Here is a 13,256-nt window from a genome sequence, read left to right on the forward strand (position 1 = left end):
TTTAAATGGGAAACCTTTCATTATAGCCTCTAATTATGTTTTGGGTTTGAGTCAGATGTCATTTATTCAGTGGGTCTTCCCTGACTTCCCAGTCTAATTTTGTCTTCTCTGTTTCTGCCCCTACCATCATTCATTTCTAACTCATCACAGTCTTTTATTTTCTATACTAGAGGCCCAGTGCATGAAATTCATGCAAGGGGCTCAGCCCTTGCAGCCTCAGTGGCTTGCCTTGACCCTCGCAGCCCCAGCTTCATCCAGAAGGTTGTCTGGAAGGTCATTTGGCTGTCCTGTCTAATTAGCATATTATGCTTTTATTAGTATAGATAGCACTTATCACCACCTGAGATAACTTATTTGTTGATGGGTTTACTATGTACTGTCAATTGTTCCCTTGAATTTAAACACCATGGAAGTTGAAGTCCAATATCATATACACTGCTGCAACTATGTACAGTGTCCCCAGTGGTCCCTGACATAGTGTGTGTCCAGGGGAATAAATGTCTGTTAAAAGAATATGTGATAAGTATAAATGTATATATGACATACATTGCGTCAGGTTGGTAGGTAGAAAGGAAATACTGAGAACTGCAGTGATGCTCAACTCTGAAAATAGTGAAACACACGTACAAAGACCTAAGGACCCTACTGCTAAGTCCCTCAGATCCACCTTGGCTCCTGCCATTTCCTGCTTGTCCTGAGATTATACAGTAATTCAGGGTCAAAATTATTGGCAGGTCTCGCTGCAAGGCTTTCCAAGTCACATTTTATTGGTTAAATTAAGGAGTAGAGGATCTTTCTTATATCTGTCACTTTCTCTTCTTTCCTTTGGCAACAGTACTCCGATTTCTCTCTAAACTAGTGCTTCCCAGCCAGGGAAAGTCCTCCCATCCCCCTTCAGGAGACATCTGATAATATCTGGAGACAGAACTGGGATGCTTCTAAACATAAGACAATGCGTAGGACAGCCCCGCCCAACAGAGTTATTTAGTGCAAATGTCAATAGTACTGAAGTTGAGAAACGCTGCTGTGAACTATCACCCCATCCATTGTTCTCATACAAATGATGCAGTGTTTGTTTTGACCCAAATATAAGGGTTTTATGCCAGTTATTATAATAGAAGAGTTGGAATAGAGAAATCAAGTTAATACTAGTGATGCTTCTCATGAATCAGCAGATGATTACATGCACGTACCTACTCTTCCTCCCAAAGTCCACGAAAGAAGAATTAAGGGGTAAAAGTGTGTTGATTCATAAGGTCAAAGAGAATAAGACAAAACATATCTGTAGACAAATATTGTCATGAATTTTGGAAGCTAGGAAGTCAGTTGAGGAAAAGTATCTGACCTGGCAGGGGGTAAAGACACCTTCGCTTGAGCATCTGCAAAAGGTACTCCAATTGCAATGTTTAGAAGTTGAGGTATAGATACACATGGATGGTAGTGGTAGAAAGCAGGAGCGAAATAAAAAGGATTGGTTTAAAGTGAGTATATAAAAGTAGGCGGACTCCAGGTCTCCCCGCAGCCATGAAATAAATACCAGTTGCTATGCTTTCCTTTCTCTCTCCCTCTTCCATCACTTCCCCTTCCCCCTAGCCTCATGAGCACCTCATATTTGGACTCTAGAACATTCAAACAAGAGAATTTCTGGAATCAGTGAAGTCAAGTGACTAGGCTAATATAAGCAGGGGGTTAGTGGTATGAAATGATGGTGTTGGATTTAAGCCTTGTTAGTCTTGATAGACCACAATAAAAAGTTCAAACTTTATTCTAAATATAGCAGAATGACTTTGAGAGTTTCAAGAAAAGGAATGCCATGATTTGATGTATCTTTAAAATGTTTTTCTCTGATTGCGGTATGGAAAATGGATTAGGAAGAAAGCAAGGGGATAATTTTGGAAGCTTTTTTTTTGTATTTCATGGTGATTTGGATCTGTATGGTGGCAGAATAAATTAGAGAAATGGATGACTCAGCTCCCATCATGAAGGTAGAAGAACAAGAAAAAGCTGTTGATGGACTATATGTAGAAGATGAGGGTAAGAGAGGGACAAGAGATGACTTTTAGATTTTTTTAATTGAATAGTGAGGCAGATGTTACCAGCCATGGGCAAACTACGGCCCGGGGGCCGGATCCGGCCCGTTTGAAATGAATAAAACTAAAAAAAAAAAAGACCGTACCCTTTTATGTAATGATGTTTACTTTGAATTTATATTAGTTCACACAAACACTCCATCTATGCTTTTGTTCCGGCCCTCCGGTCCAGTTTAAGAACCTATTGTGGCCCTCGAGTCAAAAAGTTTGCCCACCCCTGTGTTAGCCCATTCACTGAGATGAAGAAGGCTGAGAATGGGAAGGTTTGGAAGTGGAGGGTTGGGACAGTTGAGTTTTGCTCTTGTTGAGATGCCTCTTTCAATATCCAAGTGGAGCTACCAAGTAGGCAAATGAGAGATGGCTCAGGATCAATACTACAGATATAAATTTGGGACTCATCAGTCTATTAATGGTGCTGTGGGTTGAATTGTGTCCCCTAGTCCCCAAAAGATATGTTGAAGTCCTGACTCCCAGTACCTCAGAATGTAACCTCTTTTAGAAATATGATCATTGCAGATGTTAATAGTCAAGTTAGGATGAAATTATACTGGAGTGGAGTAGGCTCTCAATCTGATCAGACTGGTGTCCTTATAAGAAGATAAGAGACACAAAGATTTGGACACACGAGGAGAGAATGCTATGTGATGATTCAGGCAGAGACTGGAGTGATGCAGCTGCAAACCAAAAAAAGCCAAGGATTGTCAGCAAACCAACGGAATCTAGGAAGAGGCAAGGAAGGATTCTACCCTACAGACTCAAAGGGAACATAGCCCTGCTGACAACTTGATTTCAGACTTCTGGTCTCCAATACTGTAAGACAAAACCTTTCCGTTGTTTTAAGCAATCTAGTTTGTGTACTAGGCTATGGCACCGGCCCAGAAACTGATAAGATGGTATTTAAGGGCAAGGACCTGGTGAAAACATTCAGTGTGAGAATATATACAGGAAAGAGAGCTAAGAACTGAGCCGTGAGACATTCCAACTGGGAAGATCTATGGCATTGCCCCAGTTTCTGGCTGGTTTCTGACTCCGGTGGTACCTCAGTGCTTCCTCACACATAGACAAGCTTATGACACCCTACCCAGGCGCTGCAGACATGTGTCACGGTTTCCCCTGGTGTCATCTTCGTGCCTCTCTCTGTTACAATGACTCATGCCAGTGCTGCCTCACTAAAATGAGAGAGAGAAAGGCTGGCAACCTTGAGAAGTACTTCTTTTGTTACCATATGTTAAAGGAGTTTACGGAATCGTCCGATTCACAACTAATAAACAATGGCATCAGAATATTAAGATCAGAGTATTGAAAAACTCATTATTTTTAGTTATAGTCTCACTATAGCTTCTTATGCCAATAACGAGGGAGCCTTCACATCATTGTGAACATGGTGATATTCTGTGTTAGTGGACTCATAGACCCTTTTTATTTTGTATTAAAAATATATTTTATTGATTGTTTACAGAGAGAAAGGGAGAGGGATAGAGAGTTAGAAACATCAATTAGAGAGAAACATTGATCAGCTGCCTCCTGCACGCTCCCCACTGGGGATGTGTCCGCAACCAAGGTACATGCCCCTGACCGGAATCCAACCCGGGACCCTTGAGTCCGCAGGCCGACGCTCTATCCACTGAGCCAAACTGGTCAGGGCTCATAGACCCTTTTATAACATCTGATGCAATCCACGTTCTAAGTCATAGGCATAATGAAGACCGTCCCTTCAACATGGGGCATTCAAGCTAACGCGGAGGAAATCTTGCCTTCTGTCTACTGCAGTGGTTCTCAACCTTCTGGCCTTTAAATACAGTTCCTCATGTTGTGACCCAACCATAAAATTATTTTCGTTGCTACTTCATAACTGTAATGTTGCTACTGTTGTGAATTGTAACATAAATATCTGATATGCAGAATGGTCTTAGGTAACCCCTGTGAAAGGGTCGTTCGACCACCAAAGGGGTCGCGACCCACAGGTTGAGAACCTCTGGCCTACTGGAATCAGTGCCTCTGCTCTGCAGTTTATCAGCATGCACACAAGGCTTCTCATATATGTATTCCCTCTTGACTACAGCAAGAGTGTATGCACTTTAAAGCTGGTTTGCCATCTTTCATTTCTCTATGACCATGTACTTTTTATTTCTATGTCTTAATGTGAGAAGCAGCGGTGCAATAATATTTCTCTTTTATAGAGTTCATTCACACTCAGGAAGGCGGAGAGGCTTCTTTACTAACCATCCAGAAGTTATTTGTGGAATTGAAAGAAATATGTTTTCCCCTATCTATTTCCCAGATCATAGAAGGGTTTCAGTTTTCATTTAGAATCTTTGCCCAGACCTTTATTCCCGAGCTTCCACCAGCTTTTCTGTCCATATAAGGCTATTTCATCCACTGTGTTTTGACTTCCATCTCCTTCTATCTCCTAATTATAGCCCTCTTAAAAGAACATTTTTCTCCATGTATCTCTTATTCTGCATCTTAGCACCCCTTCCTTTATTCTCTGGCTCTTTCCTGAGTATGTAAACAGGACTGCAGATGTTATAAACTGAAAAACAATGTAGTCTCTTTGGTAATTTTAACTGATGTGCATACGTTTTTGGCACAGCTATGTCTCTACAGGTTTTGTTGCTTCTCTGAGAGATGTGTTTCTGCTTTATGAATATACAGGGATTGGCAAAAGTAGGCTTACCATTGGGAGTATGCAAAACAGTTTATTCTTGTATTAATATGTATTAATGATTGCATTATTTTCCATACAAGGAACTGAAGATCTATTTTTTGTCCACTCCTGTATTTATAATGTAGTCTACTTGTATACTATAATTTGCTCTTTGACATTGCGTATGTTCTTGCTTGAGCAGCTGTTTTCTGGAATGAGGATCTGAGATGAAGAGGACACCAGGAAAGAGATATAGATATAATTTTTAACTTATACTGGAAATATGCCAGAAAAAGAAGGACACTTGTTCTTGTGCGTGAACATTATTGTGGGCCTTTGATTTCTCAGCAGTGGTATTGTCTGAGACTGAAGGACCTGGATGCCGAGGAATGACTTTGTCCCAAGCACCACAAGGTCACTGGTTCGATTCCTGATCAGGGCACATGACAGGGTCACGGGCTTGATCCCCATTAGGAGCCATGCAAAAGGCAGCCCGTTGATGTTTCTCTCTCTCTCTTCCTCTCCCTTCTTCTTTCCCTAAAGAAACAAACAAACAAACAAACAAACAAAAAACACACAAAACGAAACATAAAGAAAAATAATTAGCTGATTTATTTATTTTTCTTGAGTGTGGCTTAACTAAAAATGATTATTGATTACAAAAAAAACACATTATGCTTCAGTCCCAGGTATGGAAATATTGACTGTGATTTTCTAGTATAAAATATAAATCATGATATTAGAATACAGGATATTAAAACATTGTTTCATTTATTATAACCAAGGTCCCAGGTTTTATATGAACCCATATAAACAGAGGACAGTTTGGGAATTTTCTAATTGTAATACAAAGTACAATAAAGATGACGACCTAAGTGTTGGTAAGTTAAGGCAACAGTGGCAGGAAATAATAGCCCAGTACCCTTGGGAAGGTTGCTCAATCTTTTTGACTCTCAGTATTCACAGTTGCAAAATGGAAGAATTACTTTAGTGAAGATCTTTTTTTTTTCATCTCAAAAGCATACATAGTTCTCTGCTGGGTGCTAGCTCAGGGTGAGAAGGTAAGGAATTCAGTTGGGTTGAGGGTGGAGGGAATGGGATGCAGAGAAAGTTCTTAAAGGAACTCTCCTTCTTCCCTGCCCAAGGAAGATGAACTACTATTCTAAGTGGTCAGCTTAATAGTAAGTCTTGAAGTCAGGTCGCATTAGTCCTCCAGCGAGGTTTGTCTCCTTCATTACTGCGTTGGCTATTCTGGGTCTTTTGCCTCTCCATATAAAGTTTAGATTCAGTTTGTAGATATTCATACAATAATTTGATAGGATTTTTGTAAGGAGTGTATTGAATCTATAGATTACATTGGAAAGAACTGACACCTTAGTAGTATTGAATCTTCCTATCCATGAACATGGAATATCTCACCATTGGTTTAGTTCTTTGATTTTGATTATCAGAGTTTTGTAGTTTGTACATATTTTGTTAGATTTATACCTAAGTATTTTACTTATTTTGGGTGGTAATGTAAATGGTATTGTGTGTCCTCTCTCACCACCACTGTTCAACTTCATATTGGAAGTCCTCACTAATGTCATAAGACAGGTGAAAAATCACATACAAATCAGAAAGGAAGAAATAAATTTATCTGTTCACAGATGACTTGATTGTGTATAAAATCCAAATGAATGGGGAAAACCTTCTAGAATGAATAAGCAATTATTGCAAGGTTGTAGGATACAAGGGTAATACACAAAAGTCAGTTGCTTTCCTGTATACCAGCAACAAGTCTGTCAAGAAAAATGTATTAACTTTATTTTAAGTGAAAAATTTTATAACACTTTTCTCCAGAAATAACTTTATTCTTTCTTTAATTATATATAACTTTAAAAGCAACCTTTGAGAGAGAAATATCTTGAAAGAGGGATATACAGTGCATACTCTATTATAGGAAGCTTAACCTATTTCCATGATAGTTATATTTATTACCACTATAGTGTGACTATATTACCAACTGACATAAAGAAAAGAAATGAAAAAGAAAAACAGAGAATATGAGAGAGGGAGAGGTTATTTCTGGTTTGAGATTATTATGTTTTTTCACTGATTAGGACATCACTATAGGTAATATAGTAAATGTTTATCTTCCATGACCTTATTTTTAATCTTTCAAGTAACAGGATTGGGGATAAAACATTTTGTATACATTGCTGGCTTCTTTCTTCTCATCACTATTCTAGGAGATAAAGCTGGTTTAGATAACAACATTCCTTGCATTTAAGTTTTTCTGTGACTATTTTGCTAAGAATTCAAGTCATATACACTTTATTTACCTGGAAAAAATATACCCTAAATGATAATGATTATCTTGATTCATAGAATCATTACTTATTGCTATTGATTCTTAAGATAGCTAGAAATTTATTAGCTAGCCTTAGAGATCCAGTATACATTTAAGTTCTTAATATTTTAGGAGGGAAAGTATTTACCAGGTGTCCATTTTTGTGGCTACTACATTTAAAAAAATTTATCTTTATTGTTGAAAGCATTACAGATGTCTTCTTTTTTCCCCCCATTTACCCCCTCCACTCCGCACCCGTCCCTCCCCCTCCAGGCCTTCAGCACACTATTGTCTATGTCCATGGGTTATGCATACATGCATATAAATTCTTTGGTTAATCTCTCCCCACCCACCCACACACCCCTGCCTTCCTTTTGAGAATCATCAGTTTGTTCTATGCTTCTATGTCTCTGGATCTATTTTGTTCATTAGTTTATTTTTTTTTCTTCATTAGATTCTACATATGAGTGAGATCATGTGATACTTGTCTTTCTCTGACTGGCTTATTTTGCTTAGCATAATACTATCCAGGTCCCTCCATGCTGTCTCAAAGGGTAACCCACTCCACTTTCAAACTCTATCTCCCCATTGTCAGTCAGCAAGTAGGTAGGGAATTAAGACTAATTTTATTAATACACAAAACAAAACATAATTAAGAAAATGTATAAAAAATTAAAAAGCTGCAATTTTAATAATGCAATTAAAAGCTAAAGAGAAATGATTTTTTAATTATATGCTCATTTGAGTTATGTGTCATAGCTCCCCAAGAGAGATGTCTGTGTAGACCCAAGTACTGGCCTCAGTAATTCATTATGACATCATGGGGTGGTGTAAAAGGAAGTAAAATTGCTACTCCCTCCACCCTCTCCTTCCTTCTTTTCCAGGCCTGGGGACAGAATATGATAAAATATGGCTCCTGCTATTCTCAATCAAAGATTCACTCCTTGTCTCAAGTGTGTGCTCAATTCTGGAGCATTGGGCAGGGGAAGGATCTATTATTGAACTGTTTCTTATAGGGAATTTCAACCACTTCCTCTTTTGAGCCCCATCTGCCCACTCATTCCATTCCTCAGCTCTTTTGTAGTTCTGTAGGCCAGCACATGCACTTTGGGGAAGGCAGGTAGCTTTCAGCTAAATCCTTTATCACGTTTCTGTTTTCCTATTTCTAATTTTTTTTTAACATGTCTGCTCTTGTCTCTTTTACTACTTTCTTTGTCCTTGTGAGATTATGGCTTTCTCCTTTTGTTGTTGTTGTTTATCTCTTTACTGTCATCTTGGGAAGAGTCCTGAGGACAGCATGGGAAAATGCATCTGTGCAATCTGCCACTCTAAACACCTGCCCCTGAGACAATATTTTGAACGAGAGGAAAATAAGTCTTTGCTTTTTGCTTTGCTCTCTGCAGTCTGCCCCCTTCATTTCTGTCTCACTTATGCCTTGAAAGGTACCTATAAAGTTCTCAACCAGCTGTCAGTTCATCTCCACCAAGGCATTACTTGATATCAGCTTAAAAAAATAACCTATGGCCCTAGCTGCTTTGGCTCAGTGGATGGAGCCTCAGCTTGCGGACTGAAGGGTCCCAGGTTCGATTCCAGTCGGGGGCACATGCCCGGGTTGCGGGCTCAATCCCCAGTAGGGGGCAAGCAGGAGGCAGCCGGTTGGTGATTCTCTCTCATCATTGATGTTTCTATCTTTCTATCCCTCTCTCTTCCTCTCTGAAATCAATAAAAATATATTTTTAAAAAAGAAATAACCTATGGAGGAAGTATATATATCCAAAAGAAATACATTCTGTTTTCAGTAATATAAACAATAAAGAAGGATACAAAGAGGTAGCAGAATTTCTTTTAAATGGGAGTCTAAAAAGACTTTAAGACTATCAAGGAATAAATAAATCTTAATTGAAAATTCAGATCGAGTCAGTTGTTCAGGAATAGAAGATTGTCTTCAATCTAATCTAATTAACCTGTATCAACTCAGAGAAACTGCTCTCTGAGATTCAAGCAGCAGGTATGATACTAACCAAAAGTTTCCTATTGTAGATAAACAACCGAATGAGTCAAAAGAGGAACGCATCTCTTTTCCAAAAAAGTTTGTAGTTTTTACTCTAGGCTGCTTTTTTATTAATTAGCCTAGATGACATTTCTAAGTAATGCTTATACTTCAAAAGATTGGTAGAAAAAAATCCATTTTTTTTACAATATTATGGACACATCATAATCACCCCAAATCCATAGTTTACTTGGTGTTGTGCATTCTGTGAATTTGAACACGTGTATAATGACATGTATCCATTATTGTAATTAATATACAGAGTAGTTGCACTACCCTAAAAATCCTCTGTGCTTGCCTATTAATCCCTTCACTCCCAACCACTGATCTTTATACTGATCCATAGTTTTGGCTTTTACAGAATGTCATATAGTTGGAATCTTACAATATGTAGCCTTTTCAGATGAGCTTCTTTGACTTGATAACATGAATTTAAGGTTCCTTCATGTCTTTCCTTTGTTTGCTAGTTCATTTCTTTTTCCAAGAATCCATTCAAATTTATAACAAAGTACATTTTGAAAAGCACTTCAGTTGAAGGCATAAAGAGAGGTTAAGAAAATAACCTGTTAGTCAATTGTATGAAATAGCTGAAGAAAATTACTAAGACATCTCTCTTTATTTTTTATTTTTTCATCTTCATCTGAGGATGCTTTTTTCATTAATTTTTAGAGAGAGTTGAAGGGAGAGGGAGAGACAGAGAGAAACACCGATGTGAGAGAGACATATCAATTGGTTGCCTCCGACATGCCGCTCCCAAGGTATGTGCCCTTGACCAGAATCAAACCTGGGACCCTTCAGTCTGCAGGCCAATGCTCTATCCAGTGAGCAAAACTGGCTGGGCAAAACATCTCTCTTTTGGATTACTGTTTGTCCATATGCCTTAAAGCCTTGGTAGCTGGAGAGACCCCAGAACAACCTAAGAAACAAGTTCTTGAATGTTCATAAATTCCTGAAAAAATAAATTCTTGAGTGTATTATTTCTCCATAAAGAAGACAGAAAATAAAACAAACCTCCCAAATCCCAAGGAAAAAATAAGCAGTAATTAAAAATCTATTATTAAACAGTGAGAGCAGCAAAATTTATTTTTATGGCCCTTTGGAAATATTTTTAAAGCTGTATATGTAGCAATATTTACTACAAGCCAGCTCCATGTACAGAACATTCCCAAGTGAAAATTTTAGAAATTTTATCGGATGTTAAATCTTTAACAGGGAAGCTGACATAGTAATATTCTTAAGTCCCCCTAGGAAAACACCTTGTTTAAGCTGTCATCCTCTATTACCTTAAAAAAGAAACTTTCTAGGTTAGATCATCTTTCTAGTTTTGATCTAGCGTTAAAGAAATATTTTTCATATTAAACACTTAATGACTATTGGTGTCTGGGGTGCTGAGCTGAAGGTAACGAGACACAGAACAAAAATTCTGACTTAATTGCAGAATTTCCCATGTTATTTGAAATATTAATCTTATCACAAGTTTTCCTTGATCTACCTTCAGGAGTAAACCTCAAGCAGGCCTGAGGTCTGGATGGGCTTAAAAAGAACCTGGAGATTTTACCTCTGCCTCTCAGAAAACATTTATAAACGTGCTGGATTCATGTTCCTGTTGAGGAGGCAAAACCACCGTCTCTGTCTTTCCAACAATTCAGTGGTGAGAAGGAGGGAAAAGAGAGCCTAAAACCCCTAAGTGGATGTGCCAGGAACTTCTCTCACCTGGTTGTACTCTTTCTCTCCATAGATGGAATCATGCTCAGTTACGCATCCCTAGCTCTTCCCACAATAGTTTTGGGAACTGAAAAAGTGTAGCTATGTGTAACCTTCTCCGTATGCAACCAAGTCCATACATTTCCATATCTTTTGCTATTAGCTCAGCTTTTTAACTGTATTTGTTGGCTTTTTTATGAAGGACATCACCCTTTCATTGCGATGATAATGCACTAACACTGATTTAGAGAATTCAAGACATTGGAACATTTTATTGGAAATAGGTCTGCCTTCTAGAAGGATAAGACTTAGCCTAGCTTTTCTATTAAGATCCTGCTCTTCTACTTTTTCTTCAGTGTATATTTTCAGTAACTGTATTCGTTTGACCACTGGAAAAATCTCAGTTATCATCTTGGACAATGGGCGACTTCCACTGTGTCAGACCTCTCTGGTTTCTAGGGGACATGTTCTGTGACACCTGTCTCTCACAGTGAAGTGCCAGATCTCATCGTACCAGCCAATTATGTGCATCTCTTCCCAACTTTGCATTCATCAAAGTCTAGTCAAGAGCATGAATCAGCCATGGTGGGAGTGTTGACAACATTGGAATTGACCATGGCTACAAATGCAGGCTTTCATTGCCTTCTCTCCCTAAGCAGGTGGTTAAAACTTTACCAGCATTCCACTGTCCCCAAATTATCTATATGTCCATACACATTTGGATCTATGTAAACATTATGTTCTAGCACAGATAGTAAAAAAGATCAATCTGAAAATGTCAAAGCAACTTCTCTAGTCCTGAGAAAAGATCAGATACTCTTCAATAGTACCCAGTCCCTCACTCATCATGATTAACTACTTGCAATGCTGATTTATGGAATCAAGCATCTGGAAGTTCAGCTGCTTCACTGTTTCCCAAATATTCTAGCTTAAACTCTCGTTATTCTAATATATTTTCTGAAAAATCTCATTAGGAATTAGTTGTATCACTTCTGAGAGGTCTAGTACCATCAGAGAAAATTTGTTATTATTACATATTTTGGACATAATATAAGACACAAGAGATATTATAATGACCACTCATGTATCCGTAGCCCAGATTAAAGAAAATTAATTAAGGCTTCACTGCCTGTCATTTATGTCTCTTTCTTTTCTGCAGATGAAATTATTATCCTTCATATGATGTATATAATTTCTATATATTTCTTAATACATTTTCTACATAATATGTGATATTCTATTACTGCTTTAAATATTGATTTTTTTTGCTCAATATTATATTTATGGGAATTATCCAAGTACATACAAGTAGCTCATATTCAGTTAGTTTTAGTGCTATATAACATTCAATTTAAGAATATATGTCACAATTTATTCATTCTTCTAATGTCAAAACATTTATGATGTTTTGACTTTTTTGTTTTTATAAAAACTGCTGATATAAACATTTTTGTAGATGTCTCCTTATATACATATCTGAGAATATCGTTAAAATATATAAATGGGACTGGTTTGGCTGAATGGATAAAGGGTTGGCCTGTGGACTGATGGGTCCCAGTTCAATTCTAGTCAAGGGTACATGCCCGGATTGCAGTCTTGATCCCCAGTAGGGGGCATGCAGGAGGCAGCCAATCAATGATTCTCTCTCATCATTGATGTTTCTATCTCCCTCTCCCTTCCTCTCTGAAATCAATTAAATAAATAAATAATAAATGAATAAATAAATAATAAATAATAAAAATATATGACTGGTTGTGGAATTACTGGTGAGTAGAGACTGTGCCTCTACTACTTTCTTAAATATTTCCAAATTGCTCTTCAAAGTAATTATAATAATTTACATTCCATCCAGCAGAATGTTTCTGAATTCTGGTTTCTGAATAATCTTTTCTAAATGTGCTGTTAGGTTTAAATTTTGGCTGGTATGATGGATGTGAAATTAATGAAGTGGTTTTAAATAAAAGCATATCTACACTAATAAAATTCAAAGATGCTAATTGACCTTACCTTTGCTATGCCCCAAGCCACGCCCACCAGCCAATCAGAGTGACTATATGCAAATTAACCCAATCAAGATGGCGGCTGGCAGCTATGGAGCTGGAGCAAGCAGGAGGCTTCGTTGCCCAGGTGATGGAGGAAGCCAAGCTTCCTGCCTGCCCTGAGCTGGCTGTGGCCTCCACTCATGGCAACAAAGTTTCAATTATAGAAGATAAATAAATCCCAGTTACCTGCTTCCAGCCAGCCTCCACTGCAGCTTGGGTGGCTGGGGGCCGTGGCCAGACAGCAAACAGCCATCAGCCCCTCACCCAGGATGGCCACATCCTCATGGGGTGAGGGTCCCCACTGGGGGGCTTAGCCAGCCTGAAAACAGCCCTCAGGCCCTCACCCAGACTGGCCAGGCACCCCAGAAGGACCCCCCACCCTCAAGGGGCT

Source organism: Myotis lucifugus, unplaced genomic scaffold (assembly GCF_000147115.1).
Source record: "Myotis lucifugus unplaced genomic scaffold, Myoluc2.0 scaffold_163, whole genome shotgun sequence".
NCBI lineage: Eukaryota > Metazoa > Chordata > Mammalia > Chiroptera > Vespertilionidae > Myotis > Myotis lucifugus.